Genomic DNA, 23,750 nt, shown 5'->3' on the forward strand with positions numbered 1-23,750 from the left:
ATAGATAGATAGATAGATAGATAGATAGATAGATAGATAGATAGATAAAGAAGATTCGGTTGACTATAGAAATCTATTTTACCTAACAAGGAAGTAAGAGAGGAAGGGTATAAGAGAAAGGGAAGAGAGAGTGACAAAAGGGAAGACATTAAAGGAGGCCGTGGTCAGAAGCAAAACAGACTTCTGTGGAAGGACAGAGTTAAAAGAGAGAGAGAAGGATAAACAGAAGAAAATAGGATGGAGAAAAATACACAGGCTCAAAATTGTGAATGTGAATGAAATTAACTCACCCATAAAAGAGATGCAGATAGCAGAATGGATTAGAAACCACAATCCAATAGTATCTAACAAGAAACACACTTGAAAAAGAAAGACATACACAGAGTGAAAATAAGGGGCTGATGCAGAATCTATCATGCTTCTGCTGAAGTAAAGAAGGCAGGTGTAGCAATCATGATTTCAGATGAAGCAGAAGCAAAAATAGACCTAATTAAGAGATAATCAGGGAAACAACATTTTGCTAAAAAAAAAAATACAATGAAATAGTATCAAAAAATTTTACAGCAAGTTTATCTGATAAAGGCCTCATTTCTCAAATATATAAGGAACTGAGTCAAATTTGGGACATTAATGCATTGTTGGAGTTGTGAACTGATCCAGCCATTCTGGAGAACAATTTGGAACTATGCCCAGAAGACTATAAAACTGCACATATCTTTCAGCCTATTAATATCACTATTAAGTCTGTGCCCCAAATAGATCAAAGAAAAAGGAAAAAGACTTATATGTACAAAAATATTTATAGCAGCTCTTTATGTAGTTTTCCAAAAAATTGGAAATTGAGGGGATGTCCATCAATTGCGGAATGGTTGAACCAGTTGTGGTATATGATTGTGATGGAACACTTATGTTATAAGAAATGATGAGCATGGATGGTTTCAGAAAACCCTGGGAAATCTTATATGAAGTGATACAAAATGAAGTAAACAGAACCAAGAGAACATCGTACACAGTAACAACAATATTGTAATGGTGATCAACTGTGTAAGACTTAGCTACTCTAATCAATATAAATGATTCAAGACAATTCCAAAGGACTCATGATGAAAAACGCTCTCCGTTTCCGGAGAGAGAACTGATCACCTCTGAATACCAACTAAAGCATGCTTTTTTATTTTAATTTTCTTGCTTTTTTAACATGGCTAATATGGAAATGTTTTGCATGACTTCATATGTATAATTGATATATTACTTGCCTTCTCAATGGGTGGGAGAGGGAGAGAATTTGGTACTCAAAGAAATTTAAATGAATATTAAAATAAAGTAAAATTATTTTTAAAAGACAAAGTAATGAGTTTCTTGTCACTGGAAATTTTCAAAAAGCTCATTCCTTAGGGTTTTCCTGCTCAGCTATAATTTGGATTAGATGTCTTCTGAGGTCTCTTCTGACTACGAGATTTGTGTATGTAACCATACTCTAGAGCTAGACTTATCTCCCAATCCACACGCACATTAAAAGGTCCCATTCCCAGAGACAGGTTGGTTGCATCTCCCTCTCAGAGTTTTGGGATTGCCTCTGAGGGGTTTGGAGGTGTTTTTCTAATGCTATTGACTTGAGACCCGGTGTTGGTGTATTCTCCCCAATATCAATCAATCACCAGTGATTAATGCACCAGTATCATTTGACCAATCAACATCAATTAGTAAAAATAATTTGTAGAAACAGAGGCATATTTCCTGACAAGCTATAGCAAGAAATATAGACATTCCCCACCTCTAATACCTTGGAGAACACACTACCTATACTACCTCAATCTCTGGAGATAGTAGGCCCAAACTTAAAGAATTTTCTACCAAGCATTTGCTCCACCAAATTCACTTCTGAATATGTCATAACTGCAAGATGAATTGGCATCTCAGCAGCTTGGCTTCCACCACTTGAGGCTATGTTAAATGCCACAGCAGGTAACAAACTCTGGCCAGGATTCCCATCATTGGATTTCTGGTGGTTCACTCTTGTGACTTTTTTAAGTTTACAAGGTCGTACTCACCTTTAATATTCTAATACTAAAAGCAGGAAAGAATTACACAGAGAGGCAAAGAACAGAGGTTTCTAGTCACAATAACTTATAGGCTCAGGTAGGTTCCAACTATGTCTTCATCTCAGCCAGGCAGAAAAGAAAAACTTTGGCCAACTAGTGCCTTTTGAATACATTCTTAATTCCAGCTCTTCAGCCAATTAAAGGGCTCCTCTTCTTCACATATTAAGCAGAACAAAAATAAGACCTTCACATGGTCTGATCTGTGATACAAGCTCTGTTCATTAACAGATCATTATGACTTTGCAGGAGCACATCCACAACCTATTCTACTACAAGGAGATGGCATCAGCTAAACACCCTGCTCATATTCATGAGGGATGAGTTTGGCCAGTCCCCCATTGCAAATACAATTGTGAAGTACACAAAAGACAAGTAAATGGGAAATATTGAAGAGGATTAGGCCTTCATGATATTTAATAAAATATCAGCACAATTAGTTAACAGCAGGAAGGAAGGAGATAGAGAAGGTAAGGCCCAGAAGATTAAAAGCAAAAAGAAAGTCAAAACATTATGGAAGACATGTATGTAAGAATCTGATGTGCAGGTCTGTGAACCAGGGCATTTAGAATAACTAAGACAGTGAAGGAATTAAAGTCTTTAAAGATAATATCTGGGGGGAATGAATTTTCTGAACCTTGAAGTAAGGAAACCTCAATATGGGAGACTTCAACAACATTTATTCAACTCCTACTATCGAAAATGGTTGCCTGCCAGACCTAGAGGAGCCCCTAATTCCCACAAACTCTTCAAGAAAGTTCTGAAAGAGCACCAGAAGCAATAATGTCAAGAATATCAAAGAGAAGCATCTAGAAGTCTTTCACATAGTTCAGGACAGTACAAAAAGACTGCCAGAATCCTTCAGAAGCTCCAAACCTTCAGAGACAAACCAGGGAGGCTAGAAAACAAAATGCACAAGCATCATGAGCCTAGCAGGAGACAGACAGACAGACTCACAGAGAGAAGGACAGGCAGACAGGACCAAGCTGCACCCAGCTGCCCCATCCAGAGCCATACCAGGGAAGAGGATGAGATAATACCTTTGAAGCAAAGCACCTCACTTCTTCCAGGAAACCTCCAGCACAATCAACAGCATCTGGTTGGGGACTGTCCAGGTCACAGCAAGGGATGGAGCCAGTTCCAAGTTCAGGATTGCATAAGGAGAAGGAGACAAGAAGCCAAGGCTTAAACTTGAGTCAAACCAATAGGAGATCGATTCAAAACCCAGAAATTCTTGCAAGAAATGAAATATGCACATTCAAGAGTAAAGAAGCAAACAGTCTGACCTACTCACAACATTCCAATGTAGAAACCAAGGATGGAGGAATGAGTAAATGCCTACTATGCACAAAGCATGGGGATGGGGAGCATGGCCTAGGACCCAAATAAGACAGGACCTTCTTCCTTCAGTGAAGAATACAGAACAGGAACAGGACTCAGCCCAAAGCTAGAGGACCAGACTAAAAAAAATTAAGAGCAGTAGTACCTGGCAAACATCCATACTTCTGTAAATTGTTTAATGCTGTTGGGGGGAAAAATGAGATCTCCCAAAGCTAAGAATCCCTTCACCATCAAAGGACATTGTATCTGGGGCCGCCTAACCCCGGTTTAACTAAGGGGAAGTAGTGGGGGGAGGAAGGAAATCTCCTGGTCCTGTATTTGTTGCAGTAATAGCAGCTTGAGAATTCGAATAAACATTCCCTTAGATAAAAACACATTCAGATCTCCCCCTCATAAAATCAGTCTTCAAGGTAAGGAAAAGCAGTCCAAGAAAGGAAAACAAGTGAAAGCTAAAGGAATGAAAATTAAAAGCAGACAACACTAAGATTCTCTTGGGTCTCCAGAAGAACTAAAGTCCTAAAAAGTCACATTTTTCTTACCCAAAGTTCCACAAATGGGATCAAGCCACCTGGGGATAAAGTTAACTCAAATTGTCCCGGGTCAGTATCTTCTTTGCTCTTTGCTTGCTACATTGCTGACTAGTTTTGTGGGAGCATGAGATATTAACTCATGCCTCTCTAGTTCCGCCAGTGTCCTGAACCACCATGGGGGGGGAGGGGAAGGGACCTTAGAAAAGACAAGTTGAGGAAGAATAGATGAGAAGGGCCCTCCTCCCTGCTCCTCCTCCCCCCTTTATTACCCTCCCCTATCCTTCCCTTCCCCTCCTTTACCCCACTCCCCTCACCTGATAGATCACCAAGGATCCTATGGGCACATGCATGGGGATGTGTGAGAGAGGAAAAGTCAACACAACTGATGTATGCATTGGGAAAATGTGTACAATATGTGACACCAGTGGACCTCACCTCCAGGAAGGGGGAGGAAAAGAAAAGTCAGCACAACTTTATAACATTCAGAGGGGAAGATATTCATGGCTAGAGACACTATCTCTGAGGACATTCCAATTACTACAGGCTTAATCTCTATGGAGTATAGTCCTTCAAAGGAAAAATGGATATTTAATGAAATAGAAGATTTTAAAGCATTCCTAATGAAAATACCAGAAATGAATAGACAATTTGACTTTCACATACAAGACTTTAGAGAAGTATAAAAAGGTAAACATGAATGAGATATTATAAGAGAAATCAAAAGGGTTAAACTGTGTAGCTTTCTATAAGGGAAGATGATTTGTGTATCTTCTATGAGCTGTATCATTACTAGAGAAGTTAGAAGGGCTCTAAATAGAAGAAGGTTGTAGGAGTGAGTTGATTATGTTGAGATGATATAAAAATAGGCAAAAAAGAGGAGAAGGAGAAAGAGAAAAGAGAGAGAGAGAATGGGTAAAATTGTCTCACATAAAAGAGGAACCCAAGGAAGAACTTTTACAATGGAAGGGGAAATTGGGGGGGGGGATGGGCAATACTTGAACCTCACTCACATCCAAATTGTTCCAAAAAGAGAAAATACATACACACACACACACACACACACACACACACACACATACACACACACTCAATTGTTAATTGAAATCTATTTTACCCAACAGGGAAGTAGGAGGGGAAGGGGATAAGAGAAAAGGGGAGGGTGAAATGGTTGGCAGATAAAAGAAGGCATTGGTCAGAAGCAAAACAGACATCAGAAGAGGGAAAGATTAAAAAAAGAGAGAGAAGAACTTAGAATGGATGGAAATGCAATTAGTAATCATAACTGTGAATGTGAATGAGATGAACTCACCCCTAAAACAGAAGCAGATAACAGAATAGATTAGAAACTAGAATCCAAGAATATGTTTTTTACAAGAAACACACTTGAAACAAAAAGACACATGGAAAGTTTAAAAAAGGGAATGGAGCAGAATCTATTATGCTTCATCTGAAGTAAAAAAGGTGGGGGTAGTGATCATGATCTCAGACAAACCAAAAGCAAAAATAGACCTAATTAAAAGAGATAAGCAGGGAAACTACATCTTGCTAAAAAGGAATCATAGACAATGTGGTAATACCAATACTAAATATATGCAACAAATGGCATAGCATACAAATTCTTAAAGGAAAAGTTAAATAGATTACAAAGGGAAATATTAAAAATGTACTCATGTGGGACCTCAACTTTCCCTTCTCAGAGCTAGATAAATCCAACCATAAAATAAGTGAGAAAGAAGTCAAGCAGGTAAATAAAATCTTAGAAAAAGTAGGTATGACAGACCTGTGGAGAATACTGAATGGGAATACAGAGGACTATAGACAGTTCTCACTTTAGGTAAATTGGCATTACACAAATTCAACTTAAGGAATTCTAAAAGAAATCTGCATTCCACAAAAATATCTATGTTAACTTTACTATACAGTATTGTGCTCTTTCTCTCCATTCCTGCCCTTTCATTCAGTGCTCCCTGGCCTCCCATCTCTAATGCACCAAAAAACAAAAAAGAAAACAAAACAAAACCTCTCCAATTGAAAGCAGAAGAAGAGATACACAGAAAGACCTCTGCCACCATTGATGGATCAGGGTTTGGCTTAAGACCTCCAATACTGAGAGAGGAGACCCTTGCCCCACTCCACCCACCCTCCTTCTTGTCCTGCCCCTCCATGTCTGTCTTCCATCCATATATACTTGGTTATAATATATCTGTTCCTAGCCCTCACATGTTTCCCATACTTGCTCTCTTGTCTGTATCCGTGTCTGGCCTGACTTGTCTTCCTTCCACATGTTCCCACATGGCTGGCCATGGTACCCATGTGTTCCTCCTGCCTTTGCTTCTTTGTCCCCATCCCTCAACTGTCCGTGGTACCTTTCTTACTTCTGACCTTCTCTTCCTTCCTCACATCAGTGGGCAAATTTGCAGTATTTTAAAATTGTTTTACATAAAAGTCTATGAAACAGTCCAGTTATATATATTTTTTTAAACTGCATACCTTTTTCTCAGCTGTACACTTTCACAAAAATTGACCTGTAAATCTATGCATATTCTTTGACCCAGCAATACCACCACTAGGTCCATATCCCTTAGAGAGCAAAGAAAAGGTAAATGAACCTATTCATACAAAAATATTCATAGCAGTTCTTTTTGTGAGGGCAAAGAATTGGAAATCAAGAGGATCCCCATCAATTGGGAATGGCTGAACAAATTGTGGTATATGATTGGGATGGAATACTACTGTGCTATAAAAAATGATAAGCAGGATGGTTTCAGAAAAACCTAGGAAAACTTATATGAATTGATGCAAAGTGAAGTGTGCAGAGTCAGGATAATGTTGTAGAGCAATGTTATAAAGATGATCAACTGAAAAAGACTTAGCTACTCTGATCAAGAATCTGATCTAAGACAATTCCAAAAGACCCATGATTAAAAATGGCAGTCAGTATCAGAGAGAGAATTGGTAAACTATGAATGCAGATTAACAATTTCTGGGGTTTTTTATTTTCTTTATGGTTTTTGTTTTATTTTGTTTGTGGGTTTTTTTGTCAACATGGCTAATATGGAAAAATGTTTGACATGACCTCACATGTGTAATCAAAATAAAATTGCTTGCCTTCTTAAGAATGGAGGAGGGGTGAGAGAGAGGAAGAGAATTTGAAACTCAAAAATTTCAAAATAATTGTTAAAAATTATTTTCCATGTAATTGGGAAATATGTAACAAATAGATTTTAAGAAAAAAGAATAGAGGAGTGGAGAAAATGCTGTGACAGAGAGTGGTATTCCAAGGAGAAAATATTTCCTTCAGTTTCCTCATCTATAAAATGAGGGAATTAGACTCTAAAGTCCCTTCCAGCTCTAAATCTATGTTCCCAGGATTCTATGACTGGCTGGTAGCTATGTGCAAAGGAATCTCAGGAGGACATGAACATTCTGTGGTGCTTCAGCTGTCAGGAATCTACAGAACTGGTAGCTAGGCTCTGAGCCATGGCCACAGGATTACTAAAGAGTCAAACATAGGAGAGTCTCTTAAATTTGGACTCAGTGCCCACACTGACATCTGTCTACCTGGCACATGGCTTTTCTGGGCAACTTCAGCTTCTCTCCCCATGTCTCTGTAACACTGGACCCAGAACAGTAGCCATAGGGGTTTCCCATCCTCCATACACACCAACATCCACACCCACACCCATTAATTATCTTTGTGGAAACCTCCAGCTCTTACCCTCTGTGATCTCATTCTCTCAAAAACCCCATGAGACAGAAAAAAGGGAACTGTCAGGACTCAGATGCCCCATTGGGTTTCAATCCCATTTTTAGACTGTGAGGCAATGATGTGGAGATATTTTCACACCTCTCTTACTAACTCTTGGAAAGGGGAAACTGATGACTAAGTAAGATAGGAGGGCTTAGCATATAGTGGTGCTGCAAGCCCATAGAGGTGCAGAAAACTCAGTTCAACAGCCAGAGACCCTGCCTGATTATGTCATTCTTCACCTAGACCCAGACTCAGTCCTCTGTGAAACCCCATCCATTTGGAAAAGCTCTAGGGTAAGTCAATCAGGTAGGCTTGGGCAGACTTGCACCTTTTTTCTCTTCTAGAGAGCAAAGTGAAAAGGGCATTTTAGCAGAAAATATGGGTTCAGATTGAGTTCTTACTTACTATAGGAGTGACCTTGAATAGATCACTTCCTCTTTCTAGACCTTGACTTCCTTATCCATAAAATGAAGGGGTTGGAGAGATGATCTCTAAGTCCTCTTCAACCTCTGAATATTATGATCCTATGAGCTTCTAAACAAGTCATTTCATCTCTGTGAGGTTTGGTTTACTCATCTACAAAATTTTTTTGTGAGTAGACTGTGGTCATCAGTCACAGTAGACCTAGCTCATGGAAAGGACATTCAGGTGGATACTGGTGTGTGGGAGGGAAAATGAAGTTAAGAGGGCAGGGGATTTGGCACTTAGATGGGAAGAGGAGTAGAGGTAAAATTTTGTATTGTCGTGTCCAGGAATAGAAAAGATTCCAGTTCTGAGGGGTCAGGAGGTACAAGAAAAGATGACAGAGAAGAGTAAAGGGTTGTGTACTGAAATACCCACAGAAGCTAAACTCAAAGGTGCTAAGGAAGCTGAAGGAAGTCCAGGCAGAGCAGTGGACAATGATGGACAGCTAGCAGTAACAGGGGATGTAGGACAGGAGGCACAGAAATACAGAGGCCAAACCAATCTGTAGAGTAGGAGTTAGCGTACAGGGCTGAAAGTCTTGGCAAATGATGGGCACAAGAATTGAAAGGACAGGATGTGAGGAGGGAATGGCTACAAAGCTTCAGTTGTCTAAGTGTAGCAGTTCTAACCAGAAAGAAGGGGTATAGGATGCTCAGGGATCCCTGAGCCAGGGCACAGCACAGAGCAAGGAAAAGGGATCTGAAGAGTCTAAAAGAAGGAAGGATATGATTTGAGCTGATGGAAATCGTCTTATACGGGGCTGCTCTAAGATCCAGGGGCTGTATCTAAGGGAAATGGAGACAGAACCCCCAGGCTGGGCTGAGAGAGGTATAAGATGAAATATAGGAAAGAAGAGAAAGGACTAGGGAGGAAGAGTCCAAGAATAGAGAGAAATGACAAAAGATGATCTGATTGGCAATATTGATCAGAATGGAGTTTGGACACAGAAATTGAGGAATCAAGGGCATGAGACTCTAGGGTAAGTCAATCAGGCAGGCTTGGGCAGACTTGCCCATTTTTTCTCTTCTTGACCCTAGAGCGAAGGAAATCAAGGTTCAGGAAGATGAGGGTTATCAAGATACAAGAAGTGAAAAGGTCATAGCCCAGTTGCTGAAGAGGATATGGACATAGGAGCTAACAGGAGTAGTGATATATGAGTTGAAGGAGTTAGGGATGGAAAAACTAAGATAGTCATGGCATGAGAACTGAGTAGGGCATGGATGCATATCATGTGAGTACCAGAGGTACAGGGACTAAGAGCACAGGTCGTTGGGAGATAGAAGGTACAAAGTCTCATCTAAAAAGGAACCTGAAGCTGAGGGAGCAAGTGGTCTTCAATTCAGCAGAGCTACCACCAGCTAAGGTGCAAAGGTTGGATAAGGTAAAAGGAAAGGATACATGATCCTGCAAGGTGCCACAGCAACCGAGGGAGCAGGATGCTCAGGATCTGAACCTGCAGAATATGGTGGTACTATGTCAAGGAAATAGAGTACAAACTAAAGGATGAGGTTTGAATGAGCTGGCAGAGGCTTCCTTGGCCAGGATGCTCTAAAGCCTGGGGGACACAAAGTTTGATAAGGCAAAGTGTAGGAGATGAAGTGAGCTCTGAGGTTAGCCATGAAGTGGAAGAAGTAAGTCATAAGTTCTGGCAGGCAGGTTTGAGGGATCAGTGAGGCTTGAACTAGAAAACAGAGCAAGGCAGTGCTAAGAAGGTTATAGGAATAGATGTATGGACACAAAAGAGATGTAAGGTGTAAGAAGATGAATAGTTAACAGGAAGAAGCAAACATCAAGAGCAAGAAATGAGCTATAAGAAACTGCAGGAGTAGAGCTGGCTTATAGAATAAATGCTGCAAGAAATGCTGCAAGAACTTGCTACTTAAGGTAGCAAGAGGTACGGGTTCTGTACCAGCAGAGCACTGGAGCATGTACTTGTAAGAGTATTTGGGGGTCAAACTAGGCAAGAGTACAAGGCATGGAGGATGGAGCTGAAAAGCTGAAACAAATACAGGGAGAGATGATGAGAGGAACAAATTACGAGCTGGCAAGAGGCCCAGGAACTAAATCCTAGGTGATTCAGAGTCCGACAGTGGCAGAGTTAAGGGTCTGGTCTGAAAGGAGTAAGAAGTGTCAGATGGAATAGGGGATAAGTGAGGAGGTGAAAGGAGCTGACCCAAAGGAAACATTGTTAGAAACTACAGAGGCCAAGAGAGGGTTATGGGCAGAAGAGATGGCGGTGAGGGAGGGGGAAGGGGAGAAGTAAAAGGCACTGGGAAAACCAGGGAAAAGAAAACAGATGATCACAAGTGCAATGCTGAGGGAGACAGGAATACAAGACGAGCTAGCCATAGGCACAGAAACTGAGAATACCTGAATACCAGGAATTGAGAGGGCAACTGGGGAGTCATGGAGAAAAGAAACTCAAGTATGGGAATTTGGTAGTACAAAGCTGCACAAGGAATAAGAAAGAGACTAGATGCTGTGGAGGGCTGATGAAGCAGTATTCAGAAATAAGGCCTGAAGATCATGGAAATGCTGAAAAAGAAAAAAAGCAGAGTGAAAGAGAAGTGGATGGAAAAGGGGATTCAGAGAGTAAGTAAGCTATGAAAGGGCATCTTTGCTTTAGGTGCTCAGATAAAGGAAACACAAGGTAGATAGAGCTTAGGAGTTGGGCTGGGAGAGATGTGATGTAACAAGGAGCACAGTATTTAGGAAACAGGGGCTTGAGGGTACAGCTGAGACTAAAGAGGCAGAGCATGAAGATATGAGAAAGGCTATAATAGGAAGCAGATGTGAACTCTAAAAGGGATCTAGGACTGAGCTCAAAGAAGACAGAGGAAAGGGAAGAAATCTGAACTGCTGAACATCCAGCTAGCAAGAGGATGAAGGAGATGTAGGTCCTGGGGTTGGGAGTGTGCCCAAAGGCCGAAGGGGAGAAAATATTGAACCTAGAAAGGGGTAGAGATACCCTAAGAAGAATGGCAATGACAAAGGAGTTAAAAGTCATATGGTGAAATGCCTAAGCAGCCAGAATGAGCAATAACATGAACTTGTAAGGATAAATGTATCCAGGACAATTCCGGCCACTTTACCCAGACCGGGCTGCTCCAGGACATAGGGACTGAGCACCAAAAAATTAATGTTCTAAGAGGAACAGAGCTTTAAGACCTGGACTGGGAAGGGTGTGAGGAATAGGGGGCACAGGTCTAACAGCAGATACAGGATCTGACAGGGCAAGCCTCATATGGGAGCTGACATACAACCAGATCCAGAGCCTTAACTCAGGACAGGTCTTTCCTTTCCCTCCACTATCATTACTCCCAGCTTCTGAGAAGAGGAGGCCAGAGCTCATTGTGCAAAAATACCAGTAATATCAGCCTATGAAACACAATGCCTATCAGAGTACTAAGCATAGCCCTCTCCCCCAAATTCCTTAATCTAGTTTAATGATATCACCTCCCTGCAACTTCCAGGCTCTGGACTGATCTTTCTGATTTCAAGTTCCATGTCCCTTTGATCAAGATTTCACCTTTTTAAAAATGTGGGCTAGGGACTATGGTGCAAAATTCCCCAAGCCCCATACCTCCCTAAGGATAGCACCAGGATAGAAAGGAGAGGGGAAGATGGGGACAAGAAGTACAGATTTAATCAGAGCAGCTGAGCGGGCATGCAGGCAGAGGCCATAAGGAATAAGAGTGCAGGGAATACAAATGGGAGCATGGAACCCAGAAAAGAGAAAAGGAGGATAAAGGGGTCAAAATGGCACAGTATTAGGGGAGCAGATCTGAGAGGACAAGGCTTAGAGGAACAGGATTTCCAGAGTTGTTGAGAGGGGAGCAGAAACCCGCGAGGCCCCACAAAACCTAGAGGCAGCACCTGATATGAACTGGCAGATTACAGAGTACAGGAAATGAAGGAAGGTTAATAATAATAACTAATATTTATATCATGCTTTAAAGTTTGCAAGCATTTTATCTCATTTGAAGTGCAGCAAATTCAAGATAATGGGCACTATGGATATCATTATCCCCTTTTCTTACAAATGAGAAAACTAAGACTCAGAGTGTGATGATGGTTACACAGCTCATCAGAGATGGGGTTTCAGTCCAGGTTTTCCTAATTACAATTCCAACTGTTCAATTTGCCACAATACTTCAAGACAAGGTTAAAGTGTCAGGGACCCAAAGCTAAAGAGGACAAAGGATTGAGATGACAGAGGGAAGAGTTGAATGATGAGAGGGCAAAGAGAACAGGACTGAGGGGCAGAACTGAGGAGTAAGGAAGTTACAAAGTGATAAGAAGAGTAATAAGATAAGATGGCAGGGAAAGGAAAAGAAAAAGAACAAGGCTAAAGATGAAAGGGATCTGTAGATGATAAGAATGAGGCACAAGGCTAAGACAGTAGAATGTGGAAGGCAGAGTACTTGGAACCAAAAGGAAAGGACTCATTAATATCCTCCACTCCTGTGCCCTATCCCAGGAAAGACATGAGGAAACTCTGATCTAAAGCTGCCATGTGTCAGGTGTGGGAGACAACTTTCCCCTGGTGAGATATGTTTCAAGCTCAGAACAAACACCAGCTCTTGTGCCTAAGAGGATCACAGGCTTGAAATCTGGAAAAGACAATTTTAACTTAGTTTTAACATGCTGTTTAACTTACATTTTACTAGTGAGGAGATAAGGATTCAAATCCAGGTATTCCAAATCCTGTGTTCTTTCCATAAAACCACTACTGCCTCCCACTGTAAGGGCTGAGAAAACTCCCAGGGCAGGAGGGGGGTACCTTTTCCTCCCTGACTAGCCCACCAGAACATGTTACCGCTGAAGGCCCTGCCAGCCAAATGGCACAACAATGTGGTCATATTGGCCATCTCCTCTTCCCAGAGGAAAAGATTAGTAGTAAAAGACTTCTCTACAAGAATAGGAGGAGCCTAATGATTATGTTCCAGGTCACACAGCTCCTGGTAGTCAGTGGGACAGCAATAACTTGAAGGAAGGAAAAGTCCCACGCAAGTAGAATCTGACTCTATACTCCTATGATCTAAGTTGAGAGCTCAATGGGTTTATACTGATGTTTCTATTATAAAGTCTGTCTCTGTCTTTTTTTATAGCCAGACCCACAGCTCCATCTGTCTTTCCCCTGGCACCCTGTGAACAGGAAACCTCCTCCAAAGTAGCTCTGGCCTGCCTGGTGTCAGGGTACTTCCCTGAGCCTGTGTCAGTGACATGGAATTCAGGAACCATCTCCAGTGGAATCCAGACCTATCCCTCTGTTCTCCAGTCCTCAGGACTCTACTCCCTAAGCAGTCAATTGACAGTTCCTGCAGCTAATTGGCCCAGCCAGTCATACACCTGCAATGTGGCCCATCAAGCCACAAATACCAAGATTGACAAGAAAATTGGTGAGAAGGAAGGGGAATTAATACAGGGCAGAGGGTGGACATTTATAGTTTTACAGATCTGTGGGGATGGGAGAGGATAAAAATGGAGCAGCAAAAGTTACATGTGGTTAAAAAAAAAAGTCCAGACTGGGGGAAAGATTGATCTGGGAGAGGTAGAGAAGCTATATAGAGACTTGGGCAACTATTGACTGAGGAGATCCTATAAAATTATGCTTCCTCCTGTCCTGGGGGAAGGTCTTTATGTATAGGAAGAATGAAATAAAATTAATATAGTTCTAGATCCTATAATGATAATAATGATAATAGCTAACATTTATAGAGCACCGAACTATGTTCCAGGCACTATGCTAAGTGCTTTACAACTATTTTCTCATTTGATCCTCATGGCTACCCTGCAAGGTAGGTGCTATTATTATCCTCATTTTATAGATGAAGAAACCGAAGCAAAAAGAAGTTAAGTGACTTGCACAGGGTCACACAGCTAGTAAGTATCTGAGGCCAGATTTGAACTCAGGTCTTCTTGACTCCAGGCCCAGAGCCTAATCTACTATGCCATTAGCTGCCTAGCTACCTGGAAGAGAAAGTAATTTCTTGGGCTACAAATCTGTGAGTTTCAGTGATCTGGCTTCAGGATGAAAAGATTGTGACATAAGATTCACATTTCTTAACCCCTTATCATGTTCTTTCCTGGCAGAATGGCAGAATGGAAAGAAAGATCACTTAACAAATAGCCAGAAAGCATAGTTCCAATCTTGCCTCTAGCACTTACTTGGTATATGACCATGGGTCATTTAACCCACCTAACAGTTTCTGCATCTTTAAAATGGGGAGAATAGCACACCCTCATTGTGGGGATGTTTTTGTAACGTTTGTCCTTGCCAAACTTTCTCCCTCTGTAAATATCCTTTCATAAAAGCTAATTAATGTCAATTAGTATTGGAGATTAGTTAACAATTAATTATAGTGGATCATATTATTAGGGATTTGTTGATTAGTATTGGGGAACACAGAAGATGGGGGATCATAATAGTATTGGGAGCTACAATTAGGAGCTCAGAGGTTCTACTTACTATCCATCTGACCTTGGGCAAGTCGACTTTTCTCCCTAGCCTTCAGTTTTCTTTCCTATAAAGAGGGTCCACATCCCCTAAAATTCTGAAGGAAGGAGTAGTCAGTCATTTTCTGGAGGCCACATAACAATAACACCTACCCCACAGGGAGATGTAGAGGATCAAATACAGTACAATGTAAAGTAATTTTCAAATCTTAAAGTGCCATATAAATGCCAGTTGTTATTTTATTTGGTCTCCGGCAAATCCTATCCTCCCCACTGCTTCATCTCTCCCTGAATGCCTGATAGTAAATATCCTGGCTTATGTCCTCTCCTTCCCTGAGTTCCTGAGGTAGGGGATTGTCATCACTCACCAAGTCCTAAGACTACCAGTTCAACCATGAATTCTCAGTCCATGCTCTCTTCTCCTTTCTATCCTTCTTGCTTCTCATTTCGAACCTGGACCTCCTTCCTCCCTGATAATCTTCTGGCCATTACTACTAGATCTGGAAAAGCGACTCCTCATCTCCATACTACAAGATCATAGATTGAGAGTTGGCAGAGACAACTAGTTCAGCCCCCTCTTTTTATAGAAAAGAAAACTGACAACAAAGGAAAAAAAGATGACTTATCAAAGGTTATCTTAGTAGCTACTATTAGTAAGCAGCAGAGCTAGAACTTGAACCCAAATCCTCTTTCCATTATGCCAGGCTGCCTCATTTAATTTAGGATTGCCTGTAATATCATCCAGTTCCCCCTATAGGCATCTGTTCTTCTATAGACAATTACTTTGACAGACATCTACACTCACATACAAATGACGGTCCTAATGTTTAGATTGGAAATACTAACTCTAGACTTGAGTACAAAACTAGTATAAGAAACGTATATAACCTATTACCTACTCTTCTCTTTTTCAGAACATAAAACTGGCTCAGGGTGTACATGCTGCACATGCCCAGGTATTGGGGCAGGGGAGGGGGAAGTAGGGGTGTTCAGACTGCCTCCATGAACCTGCTAAGCACTGAACAGGAAACTGGCCAGGGTTGCCAGGGCAATAGTGGGGTAGAGCTGGAATCCCAGGGCAAGCAGGTTCTTGGAAACAAGAACATGTGCTCAGTTAAAAGTCTTCTATGATATTGGAGGGGCAAGAATGAAACAAAGGCATCTTGGGAGTAAAGCCTACAGAAGAACCCTTAGGAAAGATATTGGGGTTTTCCAAGAAATGGTCATGACTGCAGAGTGGCTATGACCCCTACACATCAAGGGAGAACTCTTAAAGTCCAGTCTGAGAGAATCACTGTATCTGAAAAAGACCTGGAGTTTTTAATGGACTTTATATCCATTAAATGGACTAATATAAATGCACATTATAATATGACAGCTACCAAACCAGTGCAATCTCAGGCTACATTGAAAGGTAGTCCAGGACCAGGGAAGTGGTAGTTTCACTGTGTTCTGCCTAGGCAGATCACCTTTGTAGTACTGAACACAGATTCAGTTTTTGTTACCACATTTTAGGAAGAATAATGACAAGGTACCATTGTTACCACAATGGTAAAGAAACTCTGTTATGCCATATGAGAATGGGGTAAAGGAACAGGGAATATTTATCTCAAAGAAAATGCTTGTGGGATGGTGGAAGAGGGGAGAAAGGGTATGATATATATCTTATAAGATATATAACCATTTGAAGGGCTGTCGCATGTAGAAAAGGAATTAGCTTTGTTCTGCTTAGTCTCAGAAGGTGAAATTGAGAAGCTATGGTTAAAAATTGGAAAGAGTTTAACTTAGTCTGGCTATGAGGAGAAACTTCCTAATAGGACTATCCAAAAGTAGAATGGATGCTTCAGGAGGAATTGGGTTCCCCTTCACTGAGATTCTTCAAGCAAAAGCTAGATGAGCTTTTGTTAGGTATGGTACAAAGGAAATTCTTGTTCAGGAGCTTGTTGGACTCTGAGGTCCCTTATAAGCCAGATTCTGTAGTTCTATGAGAATGAGATAAGCATGCAGGTAGAATTTGGGGACAAGTATGGAAAGGTTGAATGATGGACTAAGGGTGCCCAAAAACAGTCTGAGCACATTATACTTTGGGCCCTGGAAAGTTGGTGACTGACTAACATCTGTTTTCTTTCAGCATGTGAGGTTGGTGGACCTTCTGTATTACTCTTCCCTCCAAACCCTAAGGACACCCTCACACTCTCAAGAATCCCTAAAATCACCTGTAAGGTGATTGACGTGAGTGATGCATCAGATGTTCATATTACCTGGTTCAAAGGTGATACGAAAATTGACGGTCCTAAACTAATACAGGAGAAACTAAACAATGGCACCTTTCAAGTGGTCAGCGCTCTCCCTGTAGCCCACCAGGATTGGCTGAATGGCGTGGTGTACACCTGTAGAGTTGATAACAAAGAATTACCATTTCCTGAGAAAAAGACTATCTCTCACCCCAAGGGTAAGAAGACTGAACTTCTTGGAGCCACAGATGGGTTTAAGCCTGTCCTTAGCCCTAAAGACTTATTTTAAAGAGATCAGGGACTCCATTACTCCAAAGAAATTGCAACTTACCTCAACTTCAGGGTGTAGTAGAAAGAGAACTACTAGATCTTTTTTATCATATGATCTAGTTTCAATTTCTCTTTCTATCACTTCTTAGCTGTGTGACCTAGGCCTCATTTAGTTCATCTGTAAAATTAGGTCCTTTCCAATGTTCCAGTCCTATGATGCCATGAAGTTCTTCCCCTAATACTCCTAGGCACAAAGTACTGAGAGGTACAAATGAGTCTTTCAGTTTTATAAATAAGGGCACTGAACTTCAGGAAGATAAGTTTCTTAGCCTCACAGATTGTCAAATCTACATGTCCTCACTCCAAGATAAGGGCTTTTATCTCTAGAAACTGTAGCCTTTTACAGGCTCTGGGCAGGGAAGAATTTATCCAATGGTGTACTGAGAACTAGTAAAGAATGAGATGGACAAAAGACAAATTGAAATTTAAGAAAAACTTCCAAGTAGGGAGAGTGTGGTGATGTTTAGGGGTAGGGAGGAGGAGAGGAAGACCTTTATCTTTTTGCATGGAAAACTACTAAATCAAGTTATACTTACTCCTTGCTTCTAATGTTTTTCCATTAGTCAAAACACCCTAAGTCTCTCTTTTCATAAGCCTGAAAGAACATCTGGTTTCAGAGGTGAATAATGTTTGATCAGGACAGAGTAAGGTCAGGATTCCTTTGTAGGAGAGTTTGTCCCTATGACTAGGGGAGAATGTGTCTTCAGTGGGTAAGGAAGCAAAGAAAGTATTAAGAAAAGTCAATACTCAATATTCCAAAGTAAAGGGAACTGAAATTAGAGGAAGAGTCAAGGAAAAAGGTGGGGTAATCAGCAGGGAGCTCAATAAGGTGCATAAATAGGAAGAAAACTTGTTTTCTGGGGAGGGAAACGAGAGTTACGTGATGACATCTTAGTCCCTTTAGCTCCAGAGTCTGTTCATCTACAATACTATAACAGAGAGACCCAGCCTCCCCAAGGTAACGCTCACATTTTCTCCTCTTCCCAAAGGTGACAAAAAGAAGCCTGAAGTGTATGTCTTTGCCCCACATATTGAGGAGTTGAAGCATAAAGATACTGTTAGTCTTACCTGCCTTGTAAACAATTTCTTCCCTCGAGAAGTTGTTGTTGAATGGCGATGCAACAATCAAGACTGTGAAGAGAACTATTCCACCACCCCAACCATAAAGGAAAATGACACCTTCTTTGTCTACAGCAAGCTCACTGTGAGGAAATCAAAATGGCAAGAGAATAACTCCTACACCTGCACAGTGCTACATGAGGCCTTGCCGAACCAACATACAGAGAGGACAGTCTCTGCATCCCCGGGTAAATGAGAAAGCAAAGAGAATCACACACACAGACACATACTCGCACGCACGCACACACTCACGCGTACACATTTCCCATTCCCTCCTCCAGCAATAGCCAGTTTGGAGGATCTCCCTCTCCACTTCTTTCCTTATCCCAATTCCCCACCATGGGGCCTTCCCTCCTTCACATTTTCTAGAGTCTGGTGATGGAAGCCCCACATGTAAATTGTAAATGTAAACTTCCCATTATCCTCAAGCAAAACAATAAAACACCCAGCACCATATCTGGAATCCCTCTGACTGGACTGGTTCTTTCTGGAACTGACTCCTGGGAAGGTATTAAGAAAGGGGAAGCATTGTCCAATCCTGCAGCTGGCACCAATATCAATAGTCGTGGTAATCAAGGAACACAGTCAGAAATCTCTTCCTCACCAAAAGAGAGAGAGAGAGAGAAAGAGAGAGAGAGAGCAAGGAAAAGTTGACCTCATATCTCAGCCCACTAAACCTCAGCACGGGCTCTTTTGGTATAAAAAGGACCTGCATGGAGTCTGTCACTACTGCCACCCAGGGTTTATGTTACAAATAACATAGGACTAGAAACAAAGAGTGAATAGCAACTTAATGTACTAGGGCTAAGTACAACAGGCATCCATGAGGATTTGATTAGGGAGTATTCTGTGTATCAAAGATAAAAGTTATAAGATGTCACTCACTCTAGCCCAGAGGGACATACGGACAGTTGAACCATTCCCCATCCTCACAGTTTCCATCATATCTGCTTCACTCTACCTCTAGGAATTGGGCCCAGGGGTTTACAAAGCCTTGAGTGGATGTGCTTTGGAATGACTAAAGGGGCTCCCCAAAAAATTACGATCTCAAAATTTTACTATACATGAACATGAATTAGGATAATGTGTCCTTGTGAGACCAGTGAGTTTATAAGTATGACTATGAATTTATGTATTAAGAGTGTGTGTGTGTGTGTGTGTGTGTGTGTGTGTGTGTGTGTGTATAAATATGTTTGGCATTATACAGATAAAATTTAGGTATTTGAATGACTTTTTTCAAAGTTTTGGCTATATAGACTAGGACTTATTGTGTGACTGTATGAATATGCTTTTGCATCAATTGGGATGTGAATTTATGTCATTGTTTACATTTGTGTGAAATGCCTCCTCTATGAGTGACAAGTAATCCATCTCCTCTCACCAGGCCCACTGTGGCCCCAATTTTCTTTTTCCCCTCAATGAAATAATTCACTCTTCTCTCCACACTCAGACATCCCACACATAAATAAAATATAGTTGTAAGAAGATGTACTAATTACAATGTATTAATGTACAATTCACATTTACTAGATATACTCAGCTTTCACCCCCACGCTGAACATGCTGTTACCTCTACAAATTCATGCAGACTATGAGATGACTGATCCCAGCCTAAAGCCCTCTCAATTCCTCTCACCTATTTAATATTCTTCTGTGCCCAGTTCACCCCCTCAAAAACACACATATACACACACATGCCATACCTTATACACAAGTTGCACTCACACATGAACCATAAACACAGCACACATATTTAGATACAAACACTGTCACACACATGCTAATTCAAACACAGGCAGAGGAGCACATGTATACACACTGACCAAAACTTATTACCCTTGTGCACTCCAAAATAGAATAAAATCATCGTGGACAACAGTCAATGGTGAAAATAGTAACAAGCTCACTTGAAAACATACCAATTCATATGCAATATTGTATATTCTCACTCACACAAATCCCCAAAATTGAAAGATATACAACATACATGATTGCTCAAGCTACAACACAGAATATGTGGATGCATTCTCACTAACAAACAAATCACATTCACTTGTTCTTATAATCAGCAGTCTCATATACATTCAAAATAGAAACACACCTACTTTGAAAATTATACTTATACACTGAAAATTACCCTCACATTCACGTTCATGCCAATACACACAGATGATTCAAAATTTTTCTCAAAATCATACGATCAAATATATAGACATCCACACTCACATATTCATTTGTTTTCATCTTTCACTTAAACTTGGAATTGTACTTACTCTGACAGATGCAAACACATGTTCATAGTAATGAACATGTTCAAACTATGTTCATAGTAAGATACTAATACATGTTAACATTTATCCACAACCAGACTCTAATGCTCAGTCATACACATACACTCACTCTCAAAACCAGATGCCCACCTTTCAAGTCAATTCAGTTCTACAAACATTTATTAAGCACATACCATATGCAAAATACACATACACATATTCATGTACTTTTGGGCCCAAAAAATAATGACCCTATATCTCCTATCCTTCATGATGCTCCACACAAGGCTATATATCCAGAGTAATGTCCAGTTTTTCCCAATGACATCATAAAAGTGTAGCATCTCTTAAGGGGAGGATCTTCAAGGGACATACTAGCAAGGCTATCTCACATAAGAACTTTCTGGAACTGTAGTCTTGCCACTCAGAAGCAGCTATTCTGGAATAGACTCATATTCAGATTGACCTTCCAAGCCATCAACCAAACCCCAGTCCTAGCCCCAAAAAGAACAAGTAGAGGACAGGAAAAAAATAGGAGTGACTAGATCAAGGTCTAGGGAAGATCTTTGGTATTGACCCTTGGAAGAACTCAACTGGAATGATCAACAAGAAAAGAAACAAAAATGAAGGATAGACTCACAACTCACTTAGAGGTAGGAGAGATCAGCATGTTCCCTAGATATGCCTTGAATAGTCCAGTGAGGATAAGAAGAGACCCTGAAAACCCATCTCTATTTCTTTCAAAGAAGATTATTCCTAATAGGATTGCCACAGTTGAAGGATCTTGGATATCATCTCTTCAGAAGAGCCTATAGAGATACCAGTAGCCAAGAGATCAATGGGGAACCATGAAGTCAAAATACAACCCATAAAAATAGCTTACAGAGAAATTTTTCCTCATGCAACCCTACCTCCATTTCCAATCCACCTTTCCCAATTCTAATCCTCATTAGCATGTATTTTATTTTCATCTCACAAACACAAACCTTTGCCATTTGAATCCTTAATTCCTGTCTTATCCCTTTCCCCATTACTTTCTAAACTCTTCTCAATGCCCTCTCTTAGACAATAGAAGGAGTAAAAGTCACAGGAGAGCCAAATGTGATGTCTCAAGGGTTCCCCTGACCTTAGTCCTCCACAGAGAAAAATCATCAACTTCTCTCCTCCCCTTTACCTCTCCACAGAATTGATACCAGATGAGAACTGTGCTGAGACCAAGGATGGAGAGCTGGATGGGCTGTGGACCACAATATCTATCTTCATCACTCTTTTCCTCCTCAGTGTGTGCTACAGTGCCACTGTCACCCTGTTCAAGGTCAGAGAGTCCTATGTATGATTTCTCCCTTTATTCTTCCTTTGCCAATGTGCCCTCCTATTGTACTATTCATTCCCTCCCATAGAGATGAAGATACAAGGAGAGTTCTGGGCTTTCAACTCAGAGAGTATAAACCACATTCCACCGGTCAACCCTATCCTGACCCCATACTGAGGACTTCACTAAACTCCAAAGAAAGAAGACCTCCTTTTATCTTCCCTCAGTCCCTCACACTTATCCCCTTTTCTATCCTGAGTCTTATGGAAGGAGCATGACTGATAAGGGAGAAAGATAAACTGTCCTAAAATCTTGACTTTCATTCCATCCTTTTTGTGTTATTCCGCAGGTAAAGTGGATCTTCTCCTCTGTGATGGAGTTAAAGCAGCCAATGATCCCTGATTATAGAAACATGATGGGGCAAGGGGCATAAGAGAAGGTCCCCTACCCCTGTCTCCCAGAGACAGACCTTAAATGGAGTGAGAACCCTCACCACGATTTCCTCAAAACATTAGAAACATCACATCACAATCAAATCCAGCTTCTCCCTGAACACAGACATTCACCAATGGTTTCCCTTAGTATGAGACAAAGACTCTTTTGCCTCTTCTGTTGCCCAAGTCCAGCTCAGGAAAATGGAACCTCCATCTAACAAAGGCCTCATTCTCCACCTATTGCCTTTCTCTCGTGGGATCATCAGAAATAATAAGTGCAGAATAGGAATACAAAGGAAAAGAAAATAGAAGCTACATGGCCTACAGTGAAGGCTGAGGAAAGACCAGCATCATCACTGTGTAAGACATAATTGATAGATGTGTTCATATTCATTCCAATCAAACAGAGTTTTTCTCCTTTGGTACTTCTTTTATGTAATATCTGTGGTTCACATTTTCCAGGCCTGTGTCTACACCCTTCCATTTCCCTGGCTCACTAAAAGCTCGGCTGTAGTGACATCCTCCTTTCTTTAGTGTTACTGGAAATGAACACATCTGCGCTTTTATTGCTCCATAAGTAGTTGTAAGATAGTAACATGGTAAAAGTTATCTTCATTGCTAATGTGTAAATTATGTCTGTGTGAGATGGGAATTGGGGGAATATTCAGAGGTTGAAGCTAGGCCAGAATATGTGTGAAATATATTCCCAGTACTGAAAATGGGCCCCAAACTATCACTCCCCAGAATTTGGTGGGAGATGGACAACTGGGTGCCAGGAAGAAAAGAAAGTTAGACTAAGTGATGACATAGAGTGGTCACAAATTAGGCCCAGAGATACTTTGGTTGACTGATCTTAAGTCAAAGCCAAAGTTAGCTCAAAGGGAAGAAACCTCTTATTGGATTAGCAAAATCTCAGGATAAAAATTCTACTGTCTTTTATTTGTCAGTTTTCTCTTTAAGGTGATTCCCCAAGAATTAGTTAGTTAGTAAAATAATTATTTAAAAATTTGACCTTGATTTTGAGCTAATTAAAGAAGCATTTTTTTTTCTGTAACTAAAACAGGAAATTTGCATGTAGTTGATGCTTAATAAATGTGGAATGAATGAATCTGAGTTTCCCAGGATATAAGAAAGGGCTAGTTTGCAGCAGGAAATAATTTTTAGAAATACCAACAATCACCCCAGCAATTCTGAGGTTCTAGAGTTTGTAAGGAAAGGGATTTGGTAGGGGTAGGGCCAAAGTTGGGGAGAGATTTGCTTTATTTAATCCTCGACAATGAAAGTTTTCTATTCAGAAATTAAGTAGAATTAAGTAGAAAGAAAGAAAAAGAAAGAAAGGAAGGAAGGAAGGAAGAAAGAAAGAAAGAAAGAAAGAAAGAAAGAAAGAAAGAAAGAAAGAAAGAAAG

General features: G+C 40.7%; 1 long non-coding RNA gene and 1 gene segment (V, D, J or C); one reads left to right on the top strand and one right to left on the bottom strand.

Moving 5' to 3' along the window:
- Window positions 1-4,160, bottom strand: part of LOC114028563 — a 15,125-nt gene extending 10,965 nt beyond the window's left edge. The window contains exons 1-2 of the long non-coding RNA XR_003567389.1: window positions 3,980-4,160; window positions 3,140-3,206 (exon numbers count right to left, since the gene is read on the bottom strand). This is a non-coding gene — a long non-coding RNA (uncharacterized LOC114028563). The remainder of the gene's footprint in view (window positions 1-3,139; window positions 3,207-3,979) is intronic.
- LOC114028559 overlaps window positions 1-23,750 on the top strand; it is a 125,832-nt gene that overhangs the window by 70,668 nt on the left and 31,414 nt on the right.

The sequence above is a fragment of the Vombatus ursinus genome, unplaced genomic scaffold, assembly GCF_900497805.2.
Source record: "Vombatus ursinus unplaced genomic scaffold, bare-nosed wombat genome assembly UNPS02014890.1, whole genome shotgun sequence".
In the NCBI taxonomy this organism is placed as follows: Eukaryota; Metazoa; Chordata; class Mammalia; order Diprotodontia; family Vombatidae; genus Vombatus; species Vombatus ursinus.